Source organism: Cervus canadensis, chromosome 11 (assembly GCF_019320065.1).
Source record: "Cervus canadensis isolate Bull #8, Minnesota chromosome 11, ASM1932006v1, whole genome shotgun sequence".
Taxonomy (NCBI): domain Eukaryota; kingdom Metazoa; phylum Chordata; class Mammalia; order Artiodactyla; family Cervidae; genus Cervus; species Cervus canadensis.
Genome location: NC_057396.1, coordinates 55,383,679 through 55,403,115, shown reverse-complemented (window position 1 = coordinate 55,403,115; position 19,437 = coordinate 55,383,679). Strand labels below are relative to the sequence as shown.

The following is a 19,437-nucleotide window of genomic DNA, read 5'->3' as shown; positions in this document are numbered from 1 at the left end:
TTGACTCCACTAAACTGTTTATTTGTGTGGATCACAACCAACTGTGGAAAATTCTTAAAGAGCTGGGAATATCAGATCACCTTACCTGTCTCCTGCGAAATCTGTATGCATGTCAAGAAGCAATAGTTAGAACCGGACATGAAAAAATGGACTGGTCCCAAATTGGGAAAGGACCATGTCAAGGCTGTATATTGACACCCTGCTTATTTAATTTATATGCAGAGTACATCATGCGAAAGCCAGGCTGGATGGAGCACAAGCTAGAATCAATATTGCTAGGAGAAATATCAATAACCTCACAAAGGCAGATGACACCACCTTTATGGCAGAAAGCAAAGAGGAACTAAAGAGCCCCTTGGTGGAAGTGAAAGAGGAGAGTGAAAAAGCTGGTTTAAAAACTCAACATTCAAAAAATGAAGATCATGGCATCCAGTCCCATCAGTTCATGGCAAATAGATGGGGAAACAATGGAAACAGTGACAGACTTTATTTTTGGGGGCTCCAAAATCATTGCAGATGGTGACAGCAGCCATTAAATTAAAAGACACTTGCTCCTTGGAAGAAAAGCTATGACCAGACTAGAGAGCGTATTAAAAAGCAGAGACATTACTTTGCTTGCCAAGTTCCATCTAGTCAAAGCTATGGTTTTTCCAGTAGTCATGTATGGATATTACAGTTGGATTATAAAGAAAACTGAGCAATGAAGAATTGATGCTTTTGAACTGTGGTGTTGGAGAGGACTCTTGAGAGACCCTTGGACTGCAAGGGGATCAAACCAGTCAGTCAATCTAAAGGAAATCAGTCCTGAATATTCATTGGAAGGACTGATGCTGAAGCTAAAACTCCAATACTTTGGCCACCTGATGTGAAGAACTGACTCATGGGAAAAGACCCTGATGCTGGGAAAGATTAAAGGCAGGAGGAGAAGGGGATGACAGAGGATGAGATGGTTAGATGGCATCACCAACTTGATGGATGTGAGTTTGAGCAAGCTCTGGGAGTTAGTGATGGACAAGGAAGTCTGGTGTGCTGCAATCCATGGGGTCACAAAGAGTTGACTCAACTGTGTGACTATACTGAACTGAACTGAATGAAAGAAATCAAAGATCTAAATGAACGGAGATAGTCTATATTCATGGATAGGAAGATTATTAAGATATTAATTCTCCCCAACTAGATCTATAAATTCAACACAATCTCAATCAAAATCCTAATGTCAACAAAATTGTTTTAAAGGAATAATTTAAGTGTATTTGGAAAGACAAATCTCCTAAGTAACCAACATAATGTTGTGTTGAATAGTATGTAATATTGACGAAAAAGACTAAAATTGGAGAATTACCTTGACCTGACTTCAAGACTTATTTTAAAACCATACTAATGAGTAAACTCCGGGAGTTGGTGATGGACAGGGAGGCCTGGCGTGCTGTGATTCATGGGGTCGCAAAGAGTCAGACATGACTGAACTGAACTGAATTGAATCAAGACAGATGTTCTGGTGAAAGAATAAACAAATAAATCAGTGGAACAGAATGGAGGGTCAAGAAAGAGACCCTTACAGCATATCTCTGACAAAGTAGCTGAAGCAATTCAATGTAGAAAGGGCAATCTTTTCAACAAATGGTGCTAGAATAACTGGACATCGACATGCAGAAAAATGAACCTAAACACACATCTTACACCATTTATAAAAATTAACTCAAAATAGATCACTGGCCTAAATGTAAAATGCAAAACTCTAAAATTTCTGGATGATAATTTAGGAGAAAATCTACATTACCTCTATTGGCAATGAGGTTTTTAAATACCAAAAACACAATCCCTGAAAGAAAATTCATAAGGCAAATTTCTTAAAAATAAAATTTCTGCTCTGCAAAAGGCACAGTTAAAAATATAAAGAGACAAATCACAGGCTGGCAGAAAATATTTGCAGAACATGTACCTGAGAAAGGACTTATATCCAAAATATACACAGAATTCAGCAATTAAACAGCAACAACACAATTATAAAATAGGCTAAAGATCTTAAACTCACCTCACCAAAGAAGATAAATGTGGAATAAACATATTAAAATTTGCTCAACATCATATGTTATTAGGGAACTTCAAACAATGAGACACCATTAATACCTATTAGAATTACTAAAATCTAATAACATAGCAGCACCAATTGCTAGCAAGCATGTAAGGCAACAGTAACTCTCATTTGTTGTTGGAGAGAATGAAAAATTCTACAACCACTTGCAGAGTTTCAGTTTCTTGCAAAGTGAAATGTAGTATCTTACCATGTGATTTTAAGATTACACTTCTAGATATTTACCCAAATGAGTTGAAAATATACACCCACTCAAAAGCCTGGACACAAATGTTTATAGTAACTTTATTCATGATTGCCTCAAATTAGAAACAGTCAAAATGTCCTTCAACAGGTGAATGGGTATGTAAACTGTGATATGTCTAAGCAATTGTATATTACTCAATGATAAAAAGAAATGAGCTATCTTTTCATCAAGCCATGAAAAGATACGGAGAAAACTTAAAGGCATATTGGGAAGTGACAGAAGCCAGCATAAAAAGTCTACCTACTGTATGATTCTAACTATATGACATTCCGGAAAAGGCAAAGCTACAGAGATAATTTTTAAAAGGCATGAAGGAGAGGGATGAAGCATAGAAAAATTTTAAGGCAGTGAAAGTAGTCTCTAGGGTGCTGTAATGTGTATATATGACATTACAGATTTGTCCAGACACACAGAACTATACAACATAAAGAGTAGACAGTAATACACACTATGGAATTTAATTAATAGTAATATATCAGTATGAGTTCATCAATGTAATGCATGTTCCACACTATTGCAAGATGTTAATAACAGGAGAAACTCTGTAGGGGAGATGGAGAATATAGAAACCCTTTCAAAAATCTGCTCAATCTCTCTCTAAACCTGAAACTTCTAAAATCCAAATGAAGTCTACTAATTAAAAAAAAATGTGGTGGTTAATATCACCACTGATATCAGAAAAGTCTTTATGTAAAGGAAAGCTGTCAAGGTCAAGGTAGTAGATGCAAATATTCCAAAATTTTGGTTTTTGCTTAAAACTCAAATTTTATCATCGGCAACAAATGCTGTCAGTTGTGTTCCTTGAAGTGACAGGTTTGTTTCATTCATTATCAAGAAAACTCTTGGAAAACATGTAAGTCTGAATAACCATAGTATGTCTGTTAGTCGTTCTTTCAAGTAAAAATGGTGATTGATGAAAAAAGCAGCTGGTAGAGCTCGTAGCTCAAGTCGTACATGTGCTTTTCTTCTTGAGAACCTTATACTATAGTATGCAGCAAAGAGGCTTTGTGTGTGCTCTCCATTTCATCGCAAAAATATTAAAATGATGTACTCAATGATCAGCATTTAATCCAAGTTTTTAGTACCCAATTAAAGGTATTCTTAAGTGAAATTAGCTTTTTAAATGCAGTACTCTGAGCAGTAGTATACTGGAGATACTGCCTTGATGTGGGTCAAGTTATCAGCAGTCTCATCCTTCCCTTTCCAGCCTCACCATTCCTTTTGTACCAGCGGTACAAATGTCAACCTGGTGAAAAAGGAAAATTCTGATATTATTATTAAAATAGTTTTGACCTTTAGATCTTCTGAATGGGTCTTGGGGTCAGTCCTGCAGGCATTGGTGGATCACAATTTGAAAAACATTGGCTTAAATTTTGGCTCTGTAAATCCTTCATATCGTCTCAGTGTTTAAAAATGTCTCTAAGGAAATTTCAGTATAATTTTTTTTCTTTCAATTTCAGCAGATTGGTCTGAATAACCTAGCTCATCATCTGAATAATTAGAAAGATATTTATTTGACTCGTTTAAAAAAAGAAAGGAACCTTCATTTTTATAGGTTTTGTTGTTTAGCCATCCTTTGGCTTTTTAGCTCTTTAAATTTTTCATCTATTTTTATATTCTGAAGTTTTTAACTGAGATCAAATAGACCATATTTGGTTGAAATTTTATAAAATTCTGAGACTATAAATTAGGGATGTTCTAGAGGATATTTGTATTTGCCTCTTGCATAGAGTCAGCTAGTATTAATCATTGGGGACCATTTTCTTCCCCTTGAGGATCTTGGTTAGTGTGGGGGTGAGTATCACATTGGCCCTTGTGAACAACTAGAACAACTTCGTCCTTCTCTTTGGCTTATTAAGCAAAATTCAAGTTTCAGTTGACTGATTTTTTCCTTCATTTTATTTCTTTACTTCCTCTTGAAGCAATTGGTATTAGCTTGCCTGTTTTTCTCTATTCAAGAATCTATTCATGTTTCATGAATGGGAGATGATAACATTTGGAAAGAAGACCCTGAATTTGCCTGGGATGTTCTTTATTGTTTTCACAGTACTACTCCTGGCAAAAATTGTATCTTTAAAATTTACCTGTCTCTTTTCTTTTTTTTTTTTTTTCTTTGAAGTCATTTTTATTTAGGTCATGTGCAACATATATTCTGATCCATAATATGTTCATTTTGAAAAATTTATTTTTTTTAATTTTTTTATTATTATTTTTTTTAATTTTTATTTATTTATTTATTTATTTTTGTCATACATTGATATGAATCAGCCATAGATTTACACTTATTCCCCATCCCGATCCCCCCTCCCACCTCCCTCTCCACCCGATTCCTCTGGGTCTTCCCAGTGCACCAGGCCCGAGCACTTGTCTCATGCATCCCACCTGGGCTGGTGATGTGTTTCACCATAGATAGTATACATGCTGTTCTTTTGAAATATCCCACCCTCACATTCTCCCACAGAGTTCAAAAGTCTGTTCTGTATTTCTGTGTCTCTTTTTCCGTTTTGCATATAGGGTTATCGTTACCATCTTTCTAAATTCCATATATATGTGTTAGTATATACAAGCAACTCCTGCAGCTCAATTCCAGAAAAATAAATGACCCAATCAAAAAATGGGCCAAAGAACTAAACAGACATTTCTCCAAAGAAGACATACAGATGGCTAACAAACACATGAAAAGATGCTCAACATCACTCATTATTAGAGAAATGCAAATCAAAACCACAATGAGGTACCATTACTCGCCAGTCAGGATGGCTGCTATCCAAAAGTCTACAGGCAATAAATGCTGGAGAGGGTGTGGAGAAAAGGGAACCCTCTTACACTGTTGGTGGGAATGCAAACTAGTACAGCCGCTATGGAAAACAGTGTGGAGATTTCTTAAAAAACTGGAAATAGAACTGCCATATGACCCAGCAATCCCACTTCTGGGCATACACACTGAGGAAACCAGATCTGAAAGAGACACGTGCACCCCAATGTTCATCGCAGCACTGTTTATAATAGCCAGGACATGGAAGCAACCTAGATGCCCATCAGCAGATGAATGGATAAGGAAGCTGTGGTACATATACACCATGGAATATTACTCAGCCGTTAAAAAGAATTCATTTGAATCAGTCCTAATGAGATGGATGAAACTGGAGCCCCTTATACAGAGTGAAGTAAGCCAGAAAGATAAAGAACATTACAGCATACCTGTCTCTTTTCTATCTCTCCCATTAGAATGTAAGCTCCAAAAATGCAGGGAAATGTTTTCTTGATCTTTGTTGTTTCCTTGTGTCTAGCCTGGGACACAGCAGATTCCCAGGAAATGTTTATTGAATGAATGAATGTGTGAAGTTCTAAATTCCATCTACTGATAAAGTTAAGCAATAAAACTGCTGCTCAACTGAAGATGGCAACTGACAGCCTCAAACCCAGAACCTTGACTCTCAGTTTTCCCCAAGGTCTTCTTGTTCTTACCATCTTTGTAGGCTCCTGTAGACATTTTAACTCTCTAGTCGATAGTGTTGCTTATGAATGAGTTGAGTGTATCCCAGAGAGTGAAGATGATTTGCCAGTGGTCACAAAGGATGGTTTCCAGTAGAACTTGAACCACAAGCACCTCTGCATGTGTCATACACAAATCTGCACTTTTCATAACTGTCAGAGACCAGAGCATCCCCTAACTGATTAACCACTGAAAAGATTTCTTCTTATCAACTCTGGTCAGAGAATTTGAGCTACTTAGGAGACTAATGGATGTCTTCAAAATGAGTACTACTTCTTCAATTTGTGAAACATTACATTTAAGCAAATAGCAACCTTTCACTGCTTGATTCTGGTGTAGGGATAGATATCCACCTCTCATTTCTCCCGAAAGCCTGTGATAAATATGACTCATATCTGTGTCAGATGAGCAATATCAAACCTTAGTATCATTTGTGTGCCTTTGAAATTCCTCTCTGCATTTCCCTGATCTTGTCAAACCTGACACTTTAAGGGTAGATCTTTCTTAACAGCCTTGTACAGTTAAACTATATAACAAGCTAGTTTCCAACCATTTAATTTTCTTTTTTAACATTTGCTTTTTGAAATTGCTTATATGTTAGGGCATTCATCAAACAAAACCCACATTTTGACACCCACATTAATATCAAAAGAGACCATTTAATGAGCAGTGTTCTTATCGGGAAAAATGAAGAACTCCTGAATAGTAGAATAATCTAGATTGCACAAAAAGTGTAACATTACTTCGGGAGAGGTAGGGAGGGGTTTGAGATCTGCCTAATGACTGGATGGGGCAAGTCTTTCTGCTGCTGTAGGCTTCCTGGAATTATTTCCCTGTTCTGCTGTTGTACTGGTGCATGAGGAGGCAAAATCAAACTAAAACAGGTCCTTGTTTTAGGGAGAGATGAAGAAAGCCGGCCTCCTCCCCCGTGACTCACCCACTTGGCTATGAGGTTGAAGGAGTCTTTTTTAAGGCTGAGAGGAGAGTGGAGGAGGTAAGAGGAAAGCTCTGGAAGGCGATGCAGAAATTAAGTCTTTTTAATAGTGCATAGGAAGGTGCAGATGTGGAGTAGATGAAAACTTGGTCTTGCCAGAAAGCATGCAGTTTGCAGATAAGTGATATTTGGAGAAATGAACACCCAAAGTAGGTTGTAGGGCAAACCTATAAGGATTGGTTGATGAGGAATCCCAGAATCCTTCTGTGTTCATCCTTTTTGAGCCTGGGAAGTGTCTAGAATAGGACCTGTAGCCTAATAGCTGCTAAATAAACAACAGCTGTAATTATTGTCATGGATTCCTTGGGCCTCTCTGCTCTGTTTCCCAGCTGGCACCAGTAGTAAAGAACCCGCCTGCCAATGCAGGAGGCCTAAGTGACCCGGGTTTGATCCCTGGGTCGGGAAGATCCCCTGGAGAAGGGAATGGCAACCCACTCCAGTATTCTTGCCTGGAGAATCCCATGGGCAGAGGAACCTGGCAGGCTTCAGTCCATAGAGTCTCAGAGTCAGACACGACTGAAGCGACTTTGCACACACTTCACAAGTGATGTGGCGAAAAACAGTGAGCAACACTTTAAGAAAACAAAGGACCCACGTATCCCAAATGCCTCTTCCTAATTGCTTGATTATAGTCAAGTCATTTAAGTTTTCTGGGCTCCAATTTCCCCATCTGAAAAATGAGGGTAATGCCTGTCCTATTCATCAGCATGCTACGCAGCATTGAAAGGAGAGTGAGAAGATGGATATAATAATGTTTTATTAAAAAAGTTATGAAGGATGGCATGTGATGATGGTGATGAAGATATTCCTAGCTAATTCTGTGCTATGGAAATTTCACATCAATAACATTAAGTGTTCTGATTAAAACAACAACAACAACAAAAACTTGTAGAGTAAGTATTCCACAGCTAAGGAAATTGAAGCTCAGAGATGATACTCAAGGTTGAATTGGACAAGTAAGTAGTAGGATTAGTTTTCTAACTTAGGTCTGTGCTTTTTTTTTTTTTTTTCATTATGCCATGCTGCCTCTGATTCTCATTATTAACTTTTATTTATTAAGATTTCACTATAAGCCAGACATTACTCCACGGCCTCTGTATGTTTCACTGCATTTGGATCTTCACAGCACTACCCAGAGGGTATTTAAATAATGTTATCATCGTTTTACAGTTGAGGAAATATCATCACTTACTGCTATTCTATTCATTGTACACGAGGCCAGCTCCAACCCTCGGAAAGCTTTAGTCTAACTGGGTCACAGAGGGTTCCAGCTGCCCACCCACTACCGGCCCCACAGGGATTCAGGAGAGCGCTATTTATGTCTCCTGCCCTTCCCACAGAGCCGGGCACCCGGCTCCCTGGGGGAGGACTGCTCTTTGGAATTCCTGGCACGGGCTCCATCCTCCTCCTCCTCATACGCTGCTCATCTCTCCCAGTGCCCATGTTCACAAGCAAGCACGGCCCTAGCTGAGGGGTAGCAAATTGGTGACTGATCTCTGGTCAAAGCCCCTAGCATCTCACTCTTCGGAAAGAGTGCTAGGGGTGAATTCCCAGGGGCAGGATCCTCACCTGCAGCCAGCCCTCTGGGAAAGTTTGTTGGAAGGATTTCTCCACCTACCGAGTCCAGGTTTTTGGTGCAGCTGGGTTTGCTGCGAGTCTCTGGGCATTTCCTTCCCTTCTCTGCAGCCCTTCTGGGCTTGGGCTCTGGTAACCTAGGAAATGGCGGGGTGTGGGGGAAGGAGGCTTTGGTTGTGCCCAGAGCCGCCAGTGTGACTGTCAGCCCGGTGGGCTGGCCGGGCGGTGGTGGGTGTGTGAGGGGGTGTGCGGGGGTGCCGGGCGCCGGCTGCCGTGGATGTTGGCGTGCGGGCACGGGGCTGTGGGCGTGACTGCAGGGTGACTGATGCCTGGTGACGGTAATTGTCAGGCGCCTCAGATTTTTTCCTCTGTCTTTTTCTTCTTCTTCCCCCCCCCCCCCCCTAATTTCTAGTAGGCAAAGAAATCCTCCGCTGCAACAGTGAGGTGATATTTTTGAAAAGCTTCCAAGGGGATGAATTATGTACTGTCTCAGTTCCTCAGTGTTATTGATTCTCCAAGGCCTTGTGACTAATAATTCTTGATGAGGGGGCCTGGGGTCAGGGTGAAATGTGGGAGGCCAGATTTGCCTATTTTTTTTTTTTGGTTTCACTGTGAAAGAGATGCAAGCCAAAAGCATCCTGGGGAAAAGAAACCTGTAGAGTCAGCCTTAGTTTGTGCATTCAGCATTCGCCCTCCACCCAAGCCTTTTGGTTGTACTAAGTCCAGCTTTGCTTGAGGGGAAACATCCCATCTGTTTTTTCAAAGCATGAGATTGGGTAAGGCTGACCCCGTGCCAATTTAGGGGTGGGCTCATAACCCAGACTTCAGTATATATCATGTAGTTATTACAATGGTTGGCTTTGGGATGAGCCTAGGACTTAATTAAAAACAATGAGGTCACACTTGAACTACTTAAAAATAGAGAAAAATTATTTTTTTATTGATCTCAGAAGTGAATGATGAAATTTAAAATTTTGATAATAATCTTACAGAAAGGCCCTGCATGAAAATGAAGGTAATACTAAAGGATTCAGGAAAAAGGAGACAGTCTAAGTGATGTCATTTGAGACCCTGGATCCAGCTGTTCTTGAGGCAGGTTCTACATCTAAACTTTCTCATCATGTGAGCCTATAAGCTTTGTTCACACTATAATCAGTTTGAACTGGGTTTTCTGCCATGGAAAAGCACTGCTTTTCAACTGGGAGAAATATTGCCCCTAGGGCACCTTTGGTGGTAACTGTAGATATTTTTAGTTGTCACAGTGGGAATGGGGTTCCTATTGGCATCTAGTGGATGGATGCCAGGCATGTTGCTAAATGTCCTACAGTGCACAGGATGGCCCCCCACAAAGAATTATTTAGTCCAAAATGTCAATATTACCAGTGTTGACAAACGTGATACACATGAATCTGCAAAATCGTGCTAATGGGTAATAAGGCTTTCTTCATCACCTCCTCCTTCCAGGGTCAGTTCATTTTATTAGAAAAAAATCTTGGGTTAGAGACTTATGAGGGGCTTCCCAGGTAGCTCAGTCAATAAAGAATCTGCCTGCAATGCAGGAGATCCAGGTTCCATTCCTGGTCGGGAAGATCCCCTGGAGGAGGGCATGGCAACCTACTGCACTATCTTGCCTGGAGAATCTCATGGACAGAGGAGCCTGGCAGGCTATAGTCCATGAGATCTCAAAGAGTCAGAAACAACTGAGTGACTAACACACGCACACACACACACACACAACTCATGGAGGATCCTGCAGCCTCTTGGTTGCCCCAGAAGTGAAACTGTGCACAAAGCCAGCCCTGACTTAGCTCCAATGATTTGGCTTCCATATGAAAATTGCAAATAGCCCAGACAAGGGCTGCATTAGTGTCCTCATGGCATGGCAGCTGGCCTCTTCTAAATGAATGATCCAGGAGAGAAAGCAAGGAAAATCTGCCCTATCCTTTATGACCTAGTCATACACCATTACTTCCACCATATTCTACTTTTAAAAGGGAGTCACTAAAGTATAGCTCACATCTAAAAGGAGGGGTAGCAAACTCTACCACTTGAAGGATGGAGTGTCAAAGAATCTGTGGATATAACCACAGCATACAGCTTTCTTGAATGAAATCTATGGCATAGCTCATAACTCTTCTGGTCATTCTCAGATAGTAAAACTATCAAGCTTGGTCTAACAAAAACCCTTACTCAGTTTTAAGTTACTCACTTCCCCCTGCTTGTGTTTATCCAACAAAGGGAAGGGGAATTTGGTTGATCCCGCCTTCTTTCTTTCTTCATTGTTTCCCCCTTTAATCGGCTACTACTGGGGGATTCCCCCCAAAGTTAAGCGTTGGTGGGTTTTGGGGCAAAGAGTTTCAAGAAGGCACAGCCTGGTTTTGTTGGTGTCTGTGTTTAGTTCAGTTGGGGCTTTTCTTATTGGGCCCTTTTTGAGGTCTTTGGGACTTCTTCTTTGTAGGAGTCTTTTCAAAAGCAGATGCAGCTTGAAACTGAAATCTCTTCTGTAAGGTCACTTACAACTCTATCCTCACTGTCTTCTGTCTTCTCCTTGCTGTGCCACTACAGGCCACTCGAGCCATAGCCAAACTCTTGAATGTTTTCATAAGACTATCCTCATTTAGCTTTAGGTCAGGAGAAATACTCTTCCTACGTTGAGGGTGATGATTAGGGGTTGAGACATTTACACCCAGCACAGTAGAAAAACTGTTCCAAGTCTCCATTTACACCTTCAACCTTCAACTCCAAGGTGCTTGATGAACTAAAGACTAAAGAGACAATATCACATCTTTTAACATAACCTGATTTATGTACCCTGCTGCCTATAGTATTGTCTTCAAATGTTAAGGTGTCTGTAGAAGTTGAAAAGAATAGAAACAAAAAATTTACATTTCACATTCTGTTACATGTCTATAGAGTGACTGACAATTCATCATATTATAGAGTCTTAAATATCAGCTTAGATATATTTCTCCTACAAATGAGGCCCAGAAACTTCATGTCCGTGCTCCAGAGCAACAAAACTTTGATTCTAAAACTCTTAATGTGATTGCTAATTTTTAGATTCAAATTTTGGTCATGAAATGTGATTGGGGGAGTGTAAAGTGTTATGCCAGTTTAACCCTCTAAGAAAACCTCAGCTCCATGCTTATGAGCACAGTGGTGTCCTGGCAAAGATAATAGTCTTTCTGAAGAACCTACCCTATTGACTCTTTGAGAAGCCTGGTTTAATCAGAAGCCCTGAAACCTTCACACACATTTATTATTGATACAGGACTTAACCTTCTGGCCTTCCAACACTTTTTCCTGATAGAACCCTTCACTTTACCTGTTATGTTCATGTTTCTGATGAAAGTTAACTTTGCAGGATGTCATGCAAAGGCTGTGGTAGGTTCACAGTCCTGCCAATGGCTTAGAACCTTAATTTTATCATCACTCTTGAGAAATGGGACCAAATATGTAATTTATGGAGAAAAAAGCATGTATCTTTCTCTTTGCGCTAAAACATGTTAGTGCTCTATTTATGAGCTTGTTATGATATTTTAATCTCCATATTATATAGATTCCTCTATATGACTTACCTTTCCTATCAAACCCTATACTTCCATATTTGTCTCCTAATCATCTACTGTTCCTCATCCCATTCTCCATATCCAGATATGGAAGAATAGGTATATATTTGACTCTTTAATCAAATATTAATGTGGGTGAGTGTGTGTGTTAGTTGCTCAGTCTAGTCCAACTCTCCGTGACCCCTTGGGCTATAGCTCGCCGGACTCCTCTGCCCATGGAATTCTTTAGGCAAGAACACTGGAGTGGGCTGCCATTCTCTTCTCCAGGGGATCTTCCCAACCCAGGGATCAAACTTGGGTCTCCAGCATTGGAGACAGATTCTTTAACATCTGAGCCACCAGGGAAGTGAGTGAATACGTGAATAATTAGATGAACCATTGGAGATCTAAAGAATAGAATGTTCTCAGCAAATCCACTTTACTAAACTCCATGTTTCCATTTTAGAGAATCAACTTTGTCCTCTTGTCATCACCCTGTTTTTAAAAAAAAAAAAAAAAAAATTCCCCAAGTATCCACAGATTGAATCAAGGACAATAATGGCCCCAAAGGATTCTTCTTCTGTTTTTTTTTTTTTCCTTCTTCTTTATGACTGTGCTGGGTCTTTGTTACAGCATACAGGCTTACTCTAGTTGGAATGCGCTTCTCTTATGCCGCAAGAATTTTAGTTACCCCACAGCATGTAGGATCTTAGTTCCCCAAACAGGGATCGAACCCCAAAAGGATTATTGTTGGAATTTGAATTTGTGAAATTATCTGAATTAACCTTTGTCAAGCAGTACTGATGAAGCATGTTTATGGAGAGTAGAATTTAGGATGAGCATAGAGAGAAGCAGTGACAGGATGGTTTGGCCCTTAAGAGAACAGTTAGTTTGGTTTTCGAAGGCTTTTCAGTCTCTGATGACTTTTCAGCTCCTGGTTCTGGGTTCTACACTTCTAATCTAGAGTTCATGGATACTCTTTTCCATGTTGTAACATAGTTGACTTCTCTTGTCCTTTTGGTCTCAACTTGAATGAATGTCATCTCCTAGTAGAAGCCTTCTCTTCAGAGTTTCAGTTTTTATGCTCTTTATCCCAAGTCACTCTGCTTTGTTTTCTCCAAATCATTTAATGCCACAAATGGGTGTTTGACTTTTATATTATTTATTATCAGTTTCCCCTACTAGAATTCATCACATGACAACAAATGAAGTGAAGTGAAAGTCGCCCAGTCGTGTCCAACTCTTTGTGACTATACAGTCACATGGAATTCTCTAGGCCAGAATACTGCAGTGGGTGTCTGTTCCCTTCTCCAGGGGGGTCTTCCTAACAAACACCTCATCTATTTGGTTCACCACTCATTCTCCACCACTATAAAATAGTGTTTTTGTATCAGAGGGCTGGGTAAATAGTTTCTGAATAAATAATAGATTAATAAATCCTTCCTGTTACCTCAGCTATTTTGAGGCTTTCATTATTCCAACATAAAAAGTACCAACCTCCGAGCATGGAACCTATAGGGCATATCAGTGCCCATGTTACTGAAAGGTCTCCTAAAATAATCATCCACTTCATCTTCTCCACCAGGTCCAAAGCAAGAAGCCTATAAATGGTCTTCCCAATATCTGATCTGCATTGTCCCTTCAATCCCTTCTCCCCCAATCTCCTCAAACTGGTCAATTTTATATTTACCTACATCTGTAGACTATTGGAGAGTATTCTCACACTTCTCCATATTATTAAGCCCTTCAAATCATGTGTCAGTTTTCCTATTATGCAGGTGCTTTGCAAATGGTGATGGTGAGGGTACTGATTTAACTTAGTCTGAAGCCTTTTTATATAATAATAGTCAGGAGTAAATTATCATAAAGTGTTGGAGCACAGTTCCCACCTGTTTAATGTTGAAACTCTTCTGAAGGAGTTTCAGGGGAGGTTAAAGATGTACAGCCAAGTACCCATCTTGCCTGGGAAGGAAGTGAGAAATTCCACCTTGTAAAGGGCATCCAGAAATGCAGAAGCACTTAAGAGTTCTGTGAGACAGATGTGGCAGCAACTCCGCCACGTGCCTCACGGCGCTGTGTATTCAGGGCTATTGATCTCCTATCAGCAATCAGAGCCCCACGCATCCTCTCAGGAATGAGGTGTGGGAGTGCATTGTTCAGTTCTAAGGTACTGAGTGTGCGGGGGCTGCGCGTGCTCTGGAGCAGGCTCCAAATGAGTCAGATGTCTGTTAGGAATGTTGCTTTGAATCTGTTGCCTGTGCTTTCTGTCTCACATTGCCCACAAGTACCTTTCCAATAACGTAGACTCACATTTCACAGTTTAAAATGGCCCAGACTGAAGACGACCAATATGGCTGAGTCAAACCCCAAAAAGACCACTTACGAAATACTGCAATATCCATGGTGTCACAGGGGGACAGAATGGGTAGAGAGTGGATTGTTAGAGTCAGATGAGCTTGCATTTGGATCTCAGCTCAGTTATTCCCTAGCTATCAGAACTTGGGAAAGATATTTCACTTTAAGTCTTAATGTTCTTTATGTTCAAATATTATTGGCATGCCAAACAAAATTGACCTCATAGGATTGTGGTGATATAAAATGACATAAGCAGAACTCTTCATCACAGTGCTGGGAGATGGTAGGCGCTCCTTTTTACCCCCTGGAACCTCAGTTCCTTTTTTAATAAGAAGAGTACTAATAATAGATATCTTACATTTTTAAAGCACTTAGTATATGCTCAGTCGTGCACTAAATACTTTAATTATTGGGGCAGACATGGTCAATTGTTTTCCCTATTCTATTTTTCCTGTGTTAACAGAATCCTAAATCATGTGCCCAGTTTAAAAGCTACATTTCTTATCTTCTCTTGAGACTAGGACCAGTTATGTGACCTGAACTTCGTAACAGTTTTAGACTCAGACGTTTACTATGGATTTCTTGGAAACCTCTGCCACTCCTTTGTTACTTCCTCCTTCTGTTTTCTGCCTCCCATGTACATGTGGGCCTGCTGGGGAGAAGCCCTCTGGCTTTCATCAGGCAGCTACGAGGGTGTGAGCCTCTTATAAGGGATGATGGAACAAGAAGATAGAAGGATCCTGGGGCATTCTGGACTCTTTGTACTAGCCCTGGAATATCTCTAGACTTTTAATTTATGGAAAAGATGTCTTCTATTTGGTTAAACTTTTATAATTGAGTTTTGTATACATGCAACCAAATGCAGTCCCTAACCAATATATGTACATTATCTTAATTATTACTCCAATAAGTTTTTTGGCATTATTGTTATCAAATGTATTTTATATTAAGGATATTGAGGCATAGGCAAGTATTCTACCCAAGGTCACAAGCAATTCACCTAGTAAGTGAAGCAGGGGTTTGAATCTGTACTTAAAACAGTGAATATAAAGTAGGGGAGTGAAAATATTTCTTCCCTGGTCTTTCTATTTTACAAATCTTTGAGCTTACCTTTGTAACCTCAAAACTTTCTCTGACTGCCTGATCTTTTTATAAAAATTTCTTTGAATTCTCCCAGACCACAGTGCTGTTGGAAGACATTTAAGCTCATGTGGTCATTCTGGCATCATTTAGCTTCTCTGGTCATTTTATGGTAAGAGGGCAGCAGATTATTTCTAATCATCCCTTATTTCTAACTGTCTGTGATTCTAAAGGTGAATTTAATAGATTTCTAATTATTCCATTGGCTGATCATCAAAGTTTTACTTTATCTAGTTCCATCTCATGACCCAGAGGGTATTGAATAAATATTAATTAAAGACTGTACTAGGGATAAAGCAACCTTTTTTTTTTTTTTAATCTCACTTTCCCTCTAAGTCATTGGCTTTTTATTCTTTCTATTTTCATCTAAAATCCAGCATCTCATTAGATGATTTGGGGGAACTGATCCAGTCAAGATCAAAGACCATTGCTTCCAAAGGATGAAGCTTACTTCAGTCAGGGAAGAAGCAAAGGGAACAAATCAAAGGCCTTGAAAAGTCATATTTGGGGTAAAAAATGAAAAAAGGAAAAGTACAAACCATCCCTTAGGTGAAGGAATGGGGTTGGTATGTGGATTCAGAGAAACAGTCTTCAAATAAGAAACAACAAATCAAAGCAGCTTTAGTTGGAAGGAAGACGAAAGGACAGTAAACAAAAGGGAGGATTGGTATTGTTTTGAAGTATTTTAGAAAGATAGGCAGTGAGCAGAGCATTGAAAATTATTAATAGAGATTTGAGCTAAAGGAATAATATTTGTATTGTGAATGATCAAAATATATCAATTAAGTAGGTAGAAAGTGCTTTAACTTAAGCAGAATCTTTATCTGGGGAAGATCATGTCAAGAAAAAGTTTTGAAACTTATAAAGTACTGTTGTAATACTGCAATGGGTTAGGAGAAGGCTGCTGTCTGCAAGCCAGGGAGAACATCCTCACCAAGAACTTGCCAGCACCTTAATCTTCGGCTTCCTAGCCTCCAGAACTGTGGAAAGTAGATGTGTATTGTTTAAGCAACCTAGTCTGGGTATTTTGATACAGCAGCTCGAACTGACTAAGACAGACTTCATGGAGTTCTTACAGCATATTTAAGTTCAAAATTCTAATAATATATGTTGGCATTGTTGTTGTTGTTCAGTTGCTAAGTCATGTCTGACTCTTTGCGACCCCATGGACTACAGCATGCCAGACTTTCCCGTTCTTCATCAACTCATGGAGTTTGCTCAAACTCATGTTCATTGAGTCAGTGACGTCATCCAACCATCCCATCTTCTGTTGCCCCCCTTTCCTCCTCCCTCAGTCTTTCCCAACGTCAGGGTCTTTTCCAGTGGGTCAACTGTTCACATCAGGTGGCCAAAGTATCAGAGCTTCAGCTCCAGCATTAGTCCTTCCAGTGAATATTCAGGGTTGATTTCCTTTAGGATTGACTGGTTGGATCTCCTTGTTATCCATGAAACTCTCAAGAGTCTTCTCAAATACCACAATTCAAAAACCAGTGTTTTGGCGCTCAGCCTTCTTTATGGTCCATCTCTCACATCCATACATGACTACTCGAAAATCCATAGCTTTGACTGTACAGACCTTTGTCAGCAAAGTGATGTCTCTCTCTGCTTTTTAATATGCTGTCTAGGTTAGTCATATCTCCTCTGTTCTTGGAATTCTCTAGGTAAGAATACTGGAGTGAGTAGTCATTCCCTTCTCCAGGGGATCTTCCTGACCCAGGGATCAAATCCAGGTCTCCTGCACTGCATGCAGATTCTGTACTATCTGAGCCACCAGAGAAACCCATGTTGGCATTAACACAGAGAAAATCATCATGGGATAAGGAAAGCAGCATGGGAATTGAAGCCATAGTTACTTTCCAAACTCTTTCTCTAATTAATTTGCTAACATCTTGGAGACTCAATTTATCTAAAAGTAGAGTTAGTAATATCTACAGCAAGGGTGATTTGCACTACATAAAAACAACACAAGTCTTCTTATGAAATGACTGATATGCAGTAGCTATACAATAAAAATTAATTCTTCTTTCTGGTAACAATAGGTAAATTTTCTTCTCTTGTTTTCTGAAACTTCAGTTTTACTTGCTTTAAAGCCCATATTTTAGAATCCAGTTTTCACGCAAAGAGAATCTCTAAGAAGAGTACATTGTGAGTAGTTCCGTAATGAAAGATGCATTAAAAAGCATAATAAATTTGTGTTTTTATAATATGCTGTTTACAGACTGCTTGTATTTTATCATACTTACAGCTGAAGTTTTCACTTTTCAGGAATTTTGACATTTGTTTGGAGAGCCTCACTTGACCTCTTTTTGGGGAGCTGAATTGGACTGAACGTGAGGTATTGTTTTTTTCTCCTGAGGTACTGAGTTTTCTCAGAAAATAGAGAAAGCTATTTTCTCCAGAGCAAATATGTTTATTGCACTTCATGTGGAAGGAAAGTAAATCACCTTACTAGAAACACCGTACACATCCTGGATTTAATTAAAAATATGGCAGAGCTAGAGAAATTTGTTTCTGAGTTTCTTAGATAGACTGTATTTCATGGAGTCATTTTTATTTTATCAATTACTCTCTAGGAAATGAACACTTTTAGACTCTAGTATGAAAAAAAAGCGTGTGAAAGACTTAGAGCTTCCTTTGAATAAATGTCTTGTTTTATGCATTTTTTCAGGACATTTTAAGGCTGACATTATCCAGAATTACTAATAGAATTTAACTGGTACATTGGTTGTGAACTATTGGACAATAGCTAGTTTTGTTTTATGTGATACAGGTTTTTAATGCATGTATAGGTCTGGATGAGAAGCTAACTGGTGAAGTGGACCTGTGAGCTCTTATTGATACTCACTTCCCTACATCAAGTTAGTTTCATGGAACACTCTAGGCTGCCATTAGATCTAAGCCTCTCAAACTCTGTATTATGGATGGTCCTACTGCATAAAAATAAGCCAGTCCTCAGGCCCTTTACAAATTCCTTGGGGTACAATGTAGAAATCTCATTTTTAAAGAAGCTTTCCAGATGATTCCATGAGCATCAATGTGATTTCCTATCACCCTTGTGGTCAAAAATCCCACAGCCTCTGTATATGATACTGAGGTGGTTACACTGTGATGTTCAGTTATTTAAAGACTTAAACACTACTTGAGGAAGTGAAATACACCAAAAGGACATGAAAGGGAACCTACAAAAATCACAGAATGAAATCAACATTAGGAACCTTTATGTCTGGCAATGACCACCAGTGCTGAGATCAAAAGTAACTGTCATTAGATTCTGTCAGTCACTGGAATGACACCATTTTGAAGAGAGGCTGCTGTGAGTCATGATGATGAACACCCCTGCCAGTATCTTTGGGAACTGCCAATAAGGAGAGAAACTGCCTACTTTTTGCTTCTTTGAGCCGCTGAAGAACCTGTCATTACCCACTGTTGGGCATCATCACAGATCAGCAGATATTTGTTTTATTGGCTTGGGGTTAATTAAGAGAATAATAATTTGTGGGATAACTTTAAAATAAAATAACACTATGATTCTATTTCAGAATTCCTTCTGGACTTGATCTCTCAGGAGACTAGAGGTCACTGCCTTTGATGCATTCTTCAATAAAGGGAAAGAAATATGGTAAGGAGGGAGGCTCTGGAATTGCTGGGAACAGATTCTTCCTAACTGGAGAAACCATAAAACTGCCTCCAGCTTTGGATTCCCAGAGTAACTTGAGTGAAGAGGGTTACAGAATAGAGATGAAATCACAGGCTGGATCATGTTCTGAAGGCTGTTGCTATTAAGTAGCACATACTAGGTGGCTTAAAAGATCAGAAATACATTGTCTCACAGTCCTGGAGGCTAGAAGTCCAAAATGAAGATTTTGGCAGAGCCATGATCTCGCTTAAGACTCTAGGGTAGGAGTGTTCTTTGCTTCTCCCTCATTTCTGCTGAGCACAGCCAATCCTCAAGTGTTTCCTGGCTTTAGATTCATAATTCCAATCTCT

General features: G+C 39.5%; 1 long non-coding RNA gene across 1 annotated transcript in view; it reads left to right on the top strand.

Moving 5' to 3' along the window:
* Nucleotides 1-19,049, top strand: part of LOC122450344 — a 35,278-nt gene extending 16,229 nt beyond the window's left edge. Inside the window, exons 2-3 of the long non-coding RNA XR_006272102.1 lie at nt 17,716-17,785; nt 18,990-19,049. This is a non-coding gene — a long non-coding RNA (uncharacterized LOC122450344). The remainder of the gene's footprint in view (nt 1-17,715; nt 17,786-18,989) is intronic.
* The last annotated feature ends 388 nt before the right edge of the window (nt 19,050-19,437 follow it).